At 33.3% G+C, this 14,985-nt stretch overlaps 1 long non-coding RNA gene across 1 annotated transcript; it reads right to left on the reverse strand.

Moving 5' to 3' along the window:
* Positions 1 to 344: 344 nt before the first annotated feature.
* LOC126737104 (uncharacterized) lies at positions 345 to 13,523 on the reverse strand. Its single transcript, XR_007660880.1, has 2 exons — positions 11,658 to 13,523; positions 345 to 2,426 (listed from the first exon to the last, which is right to left on the reverse strand). It is a non-coding gene; the product is annotated as an uncharacterized LOC126737104 (long non-coding RNA).
* Between the last annotated feature and the right edge of the window lie 1,462 nt (positions 13,524 to 14,985).

Below are 14,985 nucleotides of genomic sequence, written 5' to 3' on the forward strand. Positions count from 1 at the left end.
AAAAAAACACGATTTATGTAACAAATAAAAAAAAGAACAAAAATTAAATTAAATGTTCAAAATGATTCTCATTCACGCTTTAACAACATTCAAGGCGATCAATAAACTCTCGTAGCACATTTTCACACTTCCTACACACCGATTGAGAAATGTTCTACCCAAAAATGTACGCACAGTGGCAGCATAATACGGAGGAGCACCATTTTGCTGGAAAATTAGTTCTTTGGCAGGATAGTCTAGGTCCAATTGATTTGGAAATAAAACTTGTTACAGGTTTAATCTCCAACAGATATATTAACAGATTTATTGTTTTTTTGCCAGGATAGAGTAAATTTCAACCATAGTTTCATTAAATAATTTATTTAAAAACCATATATAAGTATATATACTATACAGATATGATGAGACATCGTTAAGATGGTCCCTCCTAACATACCCGATCTGAAACCGAAGGAAAACCATTATTGTATAAGGAAAGTAAATAATAATATGGGATATTGTTTCATAGTTTTGTTGATTCAATAGCAGGAAGAACCGCCATTGATTTTACCTTGCAGGTCAATTTGACCTATTTTAGATTTTAATGAATACTGAGCACATATTAATTATTTGTTTATTTTGTTCAAATCATGGGGATCAATAGCGATAAGAATGGTAATGTCAATCTGGTCTGTCAGTTTTTTTTAAATCATTATTGCTAAACCATGGCCTCAAGTTATAAGTTGCTCCATAGTTGCAAATTACTTAAACCAATGTTGGTACCAGATAGTATCCAGTAGTTAAACCCAGCATGTCAACACCTAGGTACTTGACAGATAAGTGCATTCCTTAAAATCTGGGGGAGACTGACAATCCTATTTTTAATAGATTCATTGTTTATCTGGTTCTAGAGTATGACAGACAGTTTCGCTTAATGCGGATGTGAAAAGGTAGACCCTATCTTAGCCTAATTTTTTTTAGTAGTTTCTAGTATGTGCTAGAATGGCTTAATTGCTGATTTACTAAGTAGACCTAAGAGTTTATAGGGCTCCTTGTTTTTTTGTGTTGAACAAATCCCAGAAAAGGCGACATTCCATCTTCGGTAAGTTAGTACATGTCACATTCCTAAGTCATTTTCCTATTTTTTCTTTCATTTAATTAATTTCTTATTTGCACGCTTTTCGGTTTAATTCAAAAGAACATCAATGCATCCAACTTTCCAGAAAGCAATTTTATAAAATTTAACTTACTTACCCTGTTATATATTTTTTTTCTAAAGTGCAATAAAATGGAATGATGGTGGTAAAGCGATGAATGCCAAGTTAATCAAAAGAAAAGAAGTACTAAAAATAGTGAAAGGTTTATGGCCTTAAGAGGGTCTCCAAAAGTTGTTTGATGCCCAGAGGAACTTAACCCCTCTTACCTGAAACGCCCAGAGAAGGAATCCTTCACAATGCTGCTAGCTCAAGCCGATGTGGGTTCTAGCTTCTTTCTCAACCAAATGAACCAAAATTTCTTAGGTAGTAACTACCCAAGAGTTACCCAACTAAATGTCAAAATCAGTATGGCGCCACCAAGTTTTGGATTTTATATAATCCCAAAGGACGCCCAATATTTATCAAAATTTATTTAGGCAAGTTCAAAACGAAACTTGGAAAACAAAATCAAAGTCAAATCAGTATACACTATTGTTTCCAAATTACCTATGATATTCCAACCTACTCAACTCAGGTGAAAAACAAATTAACAACAGAAAATAACAATTTATTTAAGTCTTGATTATCACAGAGAATTATGTTATGTTATTTATCATTAAGAGGAATAATTATTTAAGTTGGTAATAAGGAACCACAACATCACACAAAAAAAAAATACACAATCAAAGTGTGGTTGTCAAAATAAAAATAAATTAAGTTACACCCAAACCTTTTGGGGAATGAAGCTTCAATTCAATTAAACTAATAACTTACATGGCCCGGTATATCCCGCCACGGACATTGACCTAAGCAAAAAAAAAAATAACAACCCTAACTGTTGAAGCTTCCCCACTTAAAATTACCCTTTTTATTAGTTTACTCTAATATTTACTAGCTAATCTGAGCAAATTTGACATCTTAGGAGTAGTCTGAAAATAAATAATATAACCCAAGTATATACTCGTAGTACTACGAAGCCGGCTGCGTCTTACCTCACAGGAGTCACTTGTCACATATATATGTACTCATATCAGTAATATTCAATAATAAAATCGCATCGATTAAATAATGTCAATAAAATTTTAAATAAGCTTATGTATGTATCTCAACTCAAAAGATAAAAGTTGTGATAATAAAAATAAAATAAGTGAATAAAAAAAAAATGTTATGTTGTGTCACCTAGCTCCACACACAGCAGACTACTTCAGATTCGAGACTCTCCCAGACATCCAATTCCCAGTCAAAGAAAAACTGCAGGCTTCCAAGCTTCACCTTTTCCACTTCACAATACGCCAAGCTCTGGTAGTGGTCTAGGTTAGACGTTAGCTCACAGTTGCTTAAAATCTCCTTCTAGATTAGAGCCAGTAGAGTACATAACCCCAAAACGAAAGCACCATGTGGCATGAAGAAATCAGGCCCGTACAAAAAAAATCCGTCCAAAATCCATGTTATGTAGCTTTGCTAATTAAATTGTCCCCTGCCAATGCCAATCAGAACCGCTATTTTGCCGATGTTCGAGGGCACGTGAAAAATTATTAGGTTTTAAATCGCCATAAAGGCCAGTAAATTCAACAAAACAACAAATTATAGCATTACGCCCAAAAAGTTGATTTACTATCACCACATTTAGTCAATTATATCCCCATATGGGTAAAATTCACACGAATTTCAAAAAGAACTAAAGCACTCTTCACTTCATGACGGCGGTCTGGGAAAAGGGACGACCGCAGAGGTCAAACCCGTATTTAAGCAATCACGCACAAAGTGTATTGCCAATCGAAATATATAACAAAATAACTTAACTTTTTTTATAAGTACCATAAAACCTTTTATAAAAAATAAATAACAAAATTTGTGGCCCAAGGAAGTTGGCAATAAAAATATGTGTCACTATGACAATCAATTTCGATTTTGCCTAGACCAGCAACTTCTTGCTATCTTCCAAGAAAACTAATATTTACATTAGATAAAAAGAGACAAAAATTAGATAGGTCAGTCCGAGTAAAATCAACCAGCATATCTGGTATGGTCAAGCCAAAATCAGATATTGTACTATGAACAGTACAACATACACAATAATTGTACATGCCCAATTAATCATTATTCGTTATAAAATAATTAAATAATCAATATGGGATATAATTTAAATTCTAAAATATTTCTTTAGTCCAGAACCGGGTTTTATAAGAGTATAAATAAAATTTCATTAACAACCAGTACAATATCACAGCATAACGAAACCAGCAGTCTCACTCCGCTCGAAAATGTAAGCGAACTAATAGCATCCTTAGCCATGCCGCAGCCATGTTCTCCGGATGCCGAGCTCACTGTTTATCGAACTGTGTTCATAGGTGTATCGCCTAGTTCAGCGCCGTACTTAGTGACTATTTTAATAGCATTTTTACAAAGCGTAGCGTTTTTTATAAAAACTTTTGTATTAAAAGAGGGGTATGTCAAAAATTATTAATGAAGCAAAATAATTGACTTTGCCAAAGTTTTTAATAGCTGCAAATTTGGCTGTATGGCTTAAATAACGTAATTAAGCATCAATTAAAGTTGCAGCAATGTAATTTTTTTTTTTTTGGATTTTTAAGGACATTATTTATATTTCTGCCATTTTAACAGTGTTGCCATATTTAAAAGAGTTGCAAAATTGTATACTTTTACTTTAGTTGGTACTTAATAATATAACAAAAATTCGCAGATGTTAGAATTGTTTTGAATTGTTGCCAACTATTTGTCTTTATTTATTGGCCTAAGAGTTTCTATTTGTTTTGATATATTACTTTATTTGTATAATTAGTTATCCTTAAACTACTATGTAGTCAGGTGTTAATTTAAAAGCGTTACTATACAGGGTGTTAATTAAGTATGTACCATAAATTATTTAACAGGCGATTGTTTGAGTAATTTTAAGACAAAAAGTTCATATGAACATAGGTCCGCAAGTTCTCTGGCGGTGTTATTTATAACATTAAGGAGCTAATTTACCCCTAACATGATTAAATTTATTAGGTCCAGTGTAATCTCGAACGGGACCTGAAGAAATATTTGTGGCAAAAAAATTGGGGCACCTCAATTTTGTGCCATTTTTAATATGTTATTTGATTTACTCAAATACAAATACAACTTTTTCGTATCTCGCTTATTTTTCGAGAAAAAAAAAGTCCACTTAATTGCATGTCCCTGGATCACACAAGGAATTTGGGGAAAAGTTTCATTTGGAATTTATTATTAACTAAGCAAGATACGAAAAAAATTCAAGAGACAGAAAAGTTTTATTTGTATAATCCACAGAACATAATAAAAATTGCACAAAAGTCAGTGGCATATATTTTAGTTGTTAAATTTTAAGACCCTGTATATTGAGAACGAAGAATTTCTGGACATATGTTTATATGAACTTTTTGTTTTAAAATTACTCAAAGAATGGTCTCTTAAATTTATGGTACATACCTAATTAACTTCCTGCACGTATTATTTATATTAAAAAATCAATATTTGTACTATGTAGGTATTTTTATTTTACAAGATAATAACATCTAAAAAAATGTTTAAGTCCGGCTCTAGCCAAGGCAAAAGCCGCGTGGACCGTAGCGAGTGTCAGCGGCATCCCTACTATAAGCAAAAATGCCTCGCCTGCGTTAGTACACATGCACCGAACTCGCTTATTCAAGCCAATGTATTTTTATCGAAGTGCGACTGCTGGTTTCTTTATGCTGTGACAATATGAAGCTGAAATGTACAAAACTAAATGTGTCCTTAAAAAAAAAGAATACTGTAATTTGAAATGGCTAGAGAACAGAACTATGGGTTACTTGGGAGGCTATTACAGAGAGGGCATTACTAGTATCAATCATTAATATTTGTAAAATATCTATTTTGAAAATATAACTGTAATCAGTGCTTTTAATAAAGAGTATAAAATGCCAATTTTAACCTGTAACAGCTACCCTCTTTTTCCCCCAAAAAAAATTTTTTCCAAAATTTTTTTTTTTTAAATACTAATTTATAGGTGTATAGCCAATTAAGAAAATAATTACACTACCATCCAAATTAAATTTAATTATCTATTGAGTTAAGTAATAGGCAATGAAAATAAAAAAAATAAATTAAATAGGTAGCTAGTTTCCAACTTCATCATAATAAGGTTTAAGATCTTGCACATGCCAATTTCCTTTTGATTTCCCATGCATATCCTCAAGTTCATAAATGCAGTAACCCACTTTATTTTTTACCCTAAAAGGACCTTCAAAATTACCTGCCAACTTAGCAGTAAAATAGTTCCCTGCATCTGACAATGCATACAATCTTTTCCAAACTAAATCACCAATATTGAATTCTACATTTCGACGTCTTAAGTTATATTGATCCCTAGATTTCTGGCCTGCTTGTAATAATTTCTTCGATACAAATTCCCTTAGCTTCCCTAAAGATTCAACCCTTTTAATGGAATTCTCCTGAGATTGATCAGAAACTATATTTTGGTTAACGTCCCTATATTGAAAAAATTCTGATGCATGCAAAATCATTTCAGTACCATAGTTAATAAAGTAAGGCGTTTTACTTGTAACTTCATGAGTTGCTGTATTAATTGCACAAGCTAAAGCTGCTAGGTTTTCATCCCATATTCTATGATTTTCCGAAGCAAAAGCAGTTAACATGGATTTTAGTACTCTATTGACTCTCTCTGTAACATTAGGAGAAGGATGATAATTGGGATTATACATGATTTTAGATCCATATTTTTTTGCTAAATTTTGAAATTCTTTGCTCTTAAACTGTACCCCATTGTCACACCTAATAACCTCTGGAACTCCATGAAAAAGAAAAATATGTTCCTCAAGAATATTGCATATTTTAGCAGAATTAGCCTTCCTAATGGCAAAGAAACGATTAAATTTACTAAATACATCAGTGACCACAAATATATACATATTGCCACGTTTACTCTTAGGCAAAGGACCAAATAAATCCATACTCACAACCTGCCAACAATGTTTAGGGACCAAATTAGAAACCATTAAGCCTGCTGGCTTCTTTTGTTCAGGTTTGATTTTCTGACAAGTAACACAATGTCTCACAAACCTTACCACGGTCGACCTCATCCCTGGCCAATAATACAATCTGCCTATCTTGGCATAAGTCTTATAGACACCTAAATGACCTCCTAAAGGCGAGCAGTGGCAGCTTGCAAAAACCTCGTGTCTCCTATCCTTAGGAATAACTAATTTCCAATAGTCAGCAGCGTCACGTAAATCTGGGTAATCTAACCTCACATATTTATAAATCTTGTCCTCACTAACTCTCCAAAGAGGAAAATCTAATGGATTTTTGACAATTCTATCTCTCAATTTAATATACCAAGAATCACTAGTTTTATGAAAATCATGGTTGGAGAACTGAACAGAATCACAATTTACCGGGACATTCCTCGATAAAGCATCCGCTACTACATTATCGCGCCCTTTCCTATGAATTATTTTATAGTCGAATTGCTGTAGCCTTAAAGCCCATCTCCCCAATCTACCTTGAGGATTTTTAAGATTATCCAGCCACTGTAAACTATGATGATCACAAATAACCGAAAACTTAGCACCTTCCAAATAACATCTCAATTTTTCTATACCAAATAGGACTGCTAGAAGTTCTCGCTCAGTAGCTGAATACAACTTTTCCTGTCGAGTCAAGGTACGAGATATATAACAAATTACATTTTCACGCCCATCATAAATTTGATATAAAACAGCGCCAACCCCATATCCTGAGGCATCTGTTTGCAAAACGAAGTCATATTCGAACCTAGGGCAAGTTAAAATAGGTGCTGAAATCAAGGAATTTTTAACTTTTTGAAAAGCTTCATCACATTTTACATCCCAATAAAATTTAGTTCCCTTTCTTAAAAGTTTGGTAAATGGTGCAATTATATCAGAAAAGGTCGGAATAAATCGACGATACCAAGAGAGCATACCAATAATTCTACGAACTTCTGTCACTGATTTTGGAGTTGGCATGTTAGTAATGGCTTCGACTTTGCAAGGATCCACAGAAATTCCATGACGATTTACTACATAACCCAAATATCTTAACTCGGCTCTACAAAATTTACTTTTTTCCTTATTAAGTGTAAGACCGGCCTCCTCCAAACACTGAAAAACATCTTTTAGAAGCTGTAAATGGCTCTTAAAATCCGGGCTTATTAGAATAATATCATCGATATATCTAAACACTGAATTCTGAAACTTGGGACCGAGGATGGTGTCGATCAACCTTTGGAAGGTTGCGGGGGCATTATGTAATCCAAATGGAAGTCTACGGAACTGAAATAAACCACGTCCAGGAACGGTAAATGCAGTATACTGCTTACTATTTTCCTCCAATTCAACCTGCCAATAAGCACTCTTCAAATCCAAAGAACTAAGATATTTGGCTCCACCCAACTTATCCAAAATGGCTGAAATGTAGGGAAGTGGATATGCACAACGCTCGGATACAGCATTTAATTTCCTAAAATCAACGCAGAATCTCATTTTGCCATCACTTTTAGGCACCAGAAGAACCGGAGAGGACCAAGCTGAAGTAGATGGTTCGATGACTCCCAACTCCAACATCTTGTCAACCTCCTCATCAATGAGTTTCTGTTTGAAAGGTGATACAGGATAATACCTTTGCTTAATAGGCTCACTATTAGTGGTTATCTTATGTTTAACAACTGAAGTGCATCCCAGCCTATCCCCAATCTTTTGAAAGTAAGATGAAACTAATTTATCCAAAGCCAAATGTTCTTCTGCAGATAAATCTGCTTCACACTGAATCAAGGAAATTTCAGAATTTAAAGGTTCTTCAGAAAAATGCCATTCACCTCGACGCATGTCAGGAACAATACCCAAGCTTTTCCAGAAATCAATACCCAAAACCAACTCATGACGAATTTCTGGGACTATAAAAATGTCAATAACCCTAATAATTCCTTTTACACTTACAGGCACGCTAACAACGCCTATACATTCACACGACATATTATTAGCTATTGTACAAGATGTTCTCCTATTAATGTCCAAAGTAACTCCCAATATTTTCAATTTTTCCCAACCAGAACTACCCATAAAAGTCCTATTTGCACCTGAATCCAAAAGACCATAAAATTTAGACCCAAAAATTTCTACTGATAAATAAGGACATTCCCCTGGACCTACATGTGCTAATACATAGTCAAGTACAATTTTATTTTTACAATCCATGATCGAATCAAAACCAGAAGCAAACCCTCGACCTAAGATTGGCTTCTCGAGTCGTTTCCCTGATTATTATGTCTATTACAATTTGGACAGTTTATTTTAGTAAAGTTATCTTTTCCACAGCCAAAACATTTTTTAATTTTTGATGTACAATTTTTAGCAAAATGATTTGGTTGGTCACATTTAAAACAAAGTTTTACTCCGGAATTAGCATTACCAAAATTATTGTTATTTTTGTTGCCAGAATTCTGATAATTTAGACCACTAGGACCTGTTTTAAAATAACTGTTCTTAAAATTATTAGAATTAAAATTTCTGTTTTGTCTATAACGATCTGAACCTTGGAATTTATTGTTGTTACTAGATCTTTGATTAAAATTTTGATTTTGTCCTGGCCTATTTTGATTATTAATATTATTATTATTTGCAAATCTATTTGTATTAAGAAAAGAACTCTGATTTGAATGAGGTATATTCTGGTTATAATTACTTGAACATCTGTTATTATTATTGTTGGAATTTTGAAAATTTGAGTTTATTGATTCACAATTATTCAGATTGTCAAATTCTGTACTATTAAGTTTACTACTTATTTTAAAATTTTCTAAACTTGTCCTATTATATTGATAATCTAAATCAGGTTCCAGTGACAAATTGCCCTTCTTAGGTGGTTTAAAATCCTCTACCCTTAACCGAGTCTCCTCTAACTTTCTACACAATTCAATAAGTTCAAAAGGTGTATTTATTTCATGCAAAGTTAATCTTTCCTGATAAAAAGGCAAAATGTTTGATCTTAAGACTCTTAATCTTAACTGATCACCAACTGGAGTAGGCATTCTATCAAAAAGTTGAGACATAGCTGCAACATAAATACCAATCGGTTCATCACTACCCTGAGTTCTTTCTAAAATTTGTTTCCATAATTTATCAGCAAAGTGTGGAGGTACAAATTCATCTTTCATTAATTTAATTAAAGAGTCCCAATCTGTTGCATATCTAGATATTAAGTGATAATAATTTAAAGCTTGACAGTCAAAAAGATCAGAAGCTGAGTTGAAAAGTTCTGCCTTTGAAACACCCCTTGAAATAGATAGTTCTTCTACCCTCTGTAAAAATGCATTGAAACTTAAACCTGACTTATTACCTGAAAATTTTAAATTCCATTTAAAAACTGGAACACTTTTGAAATAAGATGTAGATGGTTGCATATTGGTATTTATCGCAGTCATATTAACTTCATTTCGAGTAGGCGTAGAATTATCATGAATAGAAGTTCGAGTTGAATCTAATAAAGTATTTACTTCAAAATTATTATCTAAGGGTGGATCAATGTTAGAGTCTGAAAGAAGTTTTATTTTATTTTCATACTCAGAAACTAATGTTGTAAGTTCAAGAAGTAAAGAGGACCTTTTTGAAGCCACCTCTTTATCGGTGTCTGTAATCCTATTTATTCTGCCAGTTAAATGAGCAAATTTTGTTTCTATTTTCAAATGTTGTGTAGTTGTGCCAGGAAAAGATGAAATTGAATCTTTTAACTCAGTAAGTTTAATTGCACAAATCGGAATTTCGATATCAGGGTCAAGAGTTGCTGAGCTTTGAACTGAATTGCCTGATTTTTCTAATTGTAAAAGGGAACGCAAACATTTACGCAAGGAATCTGCTGTACCAGAAGGGTCAATACCTCTAACTTTAACTTCATATTCCAGCTCATCCTTTTGCAATCTTTCTATTGTAATCTTATACATGTTGTACTAAAAAAAATTGACAAAAATCAAAAACAAATATATATGTACTATATGAATAGATAGGTCAAAATTAATAGGTTACCAAAATCAACTCCTATATTTTCCTGTAAAAATTCACCAAAAATTAAATAGAAGATTTTTATCCTATTCCAAATCCAAATATCATTTGAACACCTGTCCTAAAATTTCACGTTAACCTTTAAAAAAAATTCAAATCCAAAATATGAATATTAAAGTCCAATCCAGTGAAAGAAGAAAAAAAAATTTTTGGGTAACTATAGAGAAAGAAGAGTAAGTTGGGCGCCAGTGTTATATATTTTTTTTCTAAAGTGCAATAAAATGGAATGATGGTGGTAAAGCGATGAATGCCAAGTTAATCAAAAGAAAAGAAGTACTAAAAATAGTGAAAGGTTTATGGCCTTAAGAGGGTCTCCAAAAGTTGTTTGATGCCCGGAGGAACTTAACCCCTCTTACCTGAAACGCCCAGAGAAGGAATCCTTCACAATGCTGCTAGCTCAAGCCGATGTGGGTTCTAGCTTCTTTCTCAACCAAATGAACCAAAATTTCTTAGGTAGTAACTACCCAAGAGTTACCCAACTAAATGTCAAAATCAGTATGGCGCCACCAAGTTTTGGATTTTATATAATCCCAAAGGACGCCCAATATTTATCAAAATTTATTTAGGCAAGTTCAAAACGAAACTTGGAAAACAAAATCAAAGTCAAATCAGTATACACTATTGTTTCCAAATTACCTATGATATTCCAACCTACTCAACTCAAGTGAAAAACAAATTAACAACAGAAAATAACAATTTATTTAAGTCTTGATTATCACAGAGAATTATGTTATGTTATTTATCATTAAGAGGAATAATTATTTAAGTTGGTAATAAGGAACCACAACATCACACAAAAAAAAAATACACAATCAAAGTGTGGTTGTCAAAATAAAAATAAATTAAGTTACACCCAAACCTTTTGGGGAATGAAGCTTCAATTCAATTAAACTAATAACTTACATGGCCCGGTATATCCCGCCACGGACATTGACCTAAGCAAAAAAAAAAATAACAACCCTAACTGTTGAAGCTTCCCCACTTAAAATTACCCTTTTTATTAGTTTACTCTAATATTTACTAGCTAATCTGAGCAAATTTGACATCTTAGGAGTAGTCTGAAAATAAATAATATAACCCAAGTATATACTCGTAGTACTACGAAGCCGGCTGCGTCTTACCTCACAGGAGTCACTTGTCACATATATATGTACTCATATCAGTAATATTCAATAATAAAATCGCATCGATTAAATAATGTCAATAAAATTTTAAATAAGCTTATGTATGTATCTCAACTCAAAAGATAAAAGTTGTGATAATAAAAATAAAATAAGTGAATAAAAAAAAAATGTTATGTTGTGTCACCTAGCTCCACACACAGCAGACTACTTCAGATTCGAGACTCTCCCAGACATCCAATTCCCAGTCAAAGAAAAACTGCAGGCTTCCAAGCTTCACCTTTTCCACTTCACAATACGCCAAGCTCTGGTAGTGGTCTAGGTTAGACGTTAGCTCACAGTTGCTTAAAATCTCCTTCTAGATTAGAGCCAGTAGAGTACATAACCCCAAAACGAAAGCACCATGTGGCATGAAGAAATCAGGCCCGTACAAAAAAAATCCGTCCAAAATCCATGTTATGTAGCTTTGCTAATTAAATTGTCCCCTGCCAATGCCAATCAGAACCGCTATTTTGCCGATGTTCGAGGGCACGTGAAAAATTATTAGGTTTTAAATCGCCATAAAGGCCAGTAAATTCAACAAAACAACAAATTATAGCATTACGCCCAAAAAGTTGATTTACTATCACCACATTTAGTCAATTATATCCCCATATGGGTAAAATTCACACGAATTTCAAAAAGAACTAAAGCACTCTTCACTTCATGACGGCGGTCTGGGAAAAGGGACGACCGCAGAGGTCAAACCCGTATTTAAGCAATCACGCACAAAGTGTATTGCCAATCGAAATATATAACAAAATAACTTAACTTTTTTTATAAGTACCATAAAACCTTTTATAAAAAATAAATAACAAAATTTGTGGCCCAAGGAAGTTGGCAATAAAAATATGTGTCACTATGACAATCAATTTCGATTTTGCCTAGACCAGCAACTTCTTGCTATCTTCCAAGAAAACTAATATTTACATTAGATAAAAAGAGACAAAAATTAGATAGGTCAGTCCGAGTAAAATCAACCAGCATATCTGGTATGGTCAAGCCAAAATCAGATATTGTACTATGAACAGTACAACATACACAATAATTGTACATGCCCAATTAATCATTATTCGTTATAAAATAATTAAATAATCAATATGGGATATAATTTAAATTCTAAAATATTTCTTTAGTCCAGAACCGGGTTTTATAAGAGTATAAATAAAATTTCATTAACAACCAGTACAATATGAAGCTGAAATGTACAAAACTAAATGTGTCCTTAAAAAAAAAGAATACTGTAATTTGAAATGGCTAGAGAACAGAACTATGGGTTACTTGGGAGGCTATTACAGAGAGGGCATTACTAGTAGCAATCATTAATATTTGTAAAATATCTATTTTGAAAATATAACTGTAATCAGTGCTTTTAATAAAGAGTATAAAATGCCAATTTTAACCTGTAACAACCCACACAAAAATGCCATAAAACTGACAGCCATGCCGAACCTCATGTGTGGTCCCCATTTTTAGGCCTTCCTGTACCTTCTGCTTGTCCTGTGCTTCTGTTTTTGCTGCACTTTTTATTGTCACTGCTTCCACCTTACTTGCTATTCTACGTGTTACCACATTAAGTCGCTTGGATCATCACCTCCGGAACCTGCATTCCTTCCAATCGGCTACACCTAATACAGATTGCCTTTCCCTACCTGCTAGACATTCTGGAGGCCTCCTAACTGGTTGATCTGCTGCTGCCCTTTTGGCCCAAACGTATAGCTACCAACAACGGAGCCCCATTCAGACCAGGTGGGCCCTGCTGCCAGTCGGAGAGACTCAGAATTTCAGGTACCCCCTTTTTGGCTTGGTTTCTTCAGGTACTGATTTATCGGCTCGCCGTAATTTATAGATGATTTTTTTTGGAATTAATATGTAGAAATGGTCACAGATTTTAAATTCAATTTAGCAAAATTGTTTATATAGGCACGATCATTGATTTGATTTGAAATTGGGAACTGAGTATATACGTATATGCGAGGTTTTATCAGATGTACAATTCAATAAGTATTAAGTGCTAAATTTTACTTTATTTTCTTTCATACTCTTGAATTTTATAATTATAAATTAAGTATTAGAGTATTACTGTATTTTTTTTTAAATTGAGGTTATAGATTTAATCAGTTGTCAATTATGACATTGATGTATCTTTCAATACTAAAGCTGGGGTTATCGATAAAAGCTGCGTTTTCTTTGCGTGCCCAAATAAAGGCTAATAATAATAACCCTGGAACCCACATTTAGGCATTTTGCGAGAAACAGTGCAATAAGCTAGTAATGCTATAACTAATTCAAGTTGAAAAAAATCGAGATAATTGTCCCGTTAAGGGCTATTTAATGAACAATAGACCTATAATTCTTCCGCGCACTATTCCACACCACACACTTATTTTCTTAGGGTACCGAGTGTTCACCTCCATCATTCAATGCGGATTTTCTTTTGGATAATATGGACAACTTTTTCTGGTCACACTACCATTCAAGCAGAACGTGGCTTCATCGGAAAAAATAGTATTTGTTGCTAAATTATTATTTAAATTGCACATGTTTTGCAAGCGGTCACAAATCTTATTTTGTCTATCAAAATAATCATCAAATAACTCTTGCACTAAAATAACTTTATAAGGGTGATGGACGTCAGATTTCAGCACGTGTAAGTTAGCCATAATCTGCGACAGAGGAGTACATGGATTTTTTTTCAAAGAAAGCAAAACGCCACCCGTGGTGGGTAAAGTTATACGTATGTTTCATGCATCAGGTGCTTTCATTTAAAAAAATAAAGTTGAAGGTCGAAATTTGTTTTCGAGCAACCTCGTATTTATGAACATTTTGTACAAAAAAGCGCAACTTGAAATAAAAATCGACGGGTCCGAGCGTTTTTGTAAAAAACCTATCCAACGTTAACTTTAAATGAATTTAGACGCAATTTTCGGAAGCACTTTATATACAAAAGTTAATTTCAATAACTACTCTTGCCTTTCAATCCATCTATTATCAAATTGGTGTGTGATATATTTCCTGATATTTGTGCTGAAGTAAGCTGGTACCATCTAGCTGTAGCCTTACAAATTTGGGATGATCTTGGATCAAGCGTCGAAAATTCTTCCTTAATAAATGTAGTAAAAAACTTTTCCTGTTCACATTTTCCAAAAAAGTATGGACCAAAAACAAAATCATGTACTATTCTACCCCGAACGTTGATGCTCCATCTGTGTTGAAAATTATTGACAAAAAATTCGATGGGAATTTTCTGTCTCGTAAAAATGAAAGTTATGTCGGTTCACAAAATCAGTTTTTAATGTAACTGGGCATGATAGGGTTGATTTTTTTTCTTAAGACATTTTTCTACAAATGATTTCGATATTTCTTACTTATGTATCTTACACTAATTTCCGGTGTTTTTACAACCGTCATGGTGATTGCATATTGGTTTTCTTCATATTAAATCGTTTTTGTTCTAGTTTGCTTTTTGTACCCTACGCTTTCAATATGATTGAATCGTTCTTTTAATTTCTTTAACACTCTTTCATCAGAATGTCGGCTATTAAAAAA

This window comes from Anthonomus grandis, chromosome 6 (genome assembly GCF_022605725.1).
Source record: "Anthonomus grandis grandis chromosome 6, icAntGran1.3, whole genome shotgun sequence".
NCBI lineage: Eukaryota > Metazoa > Arthropoda > Insecta > Coleoptera > Curculionidae > Anthonomus > Anthonomus grandis.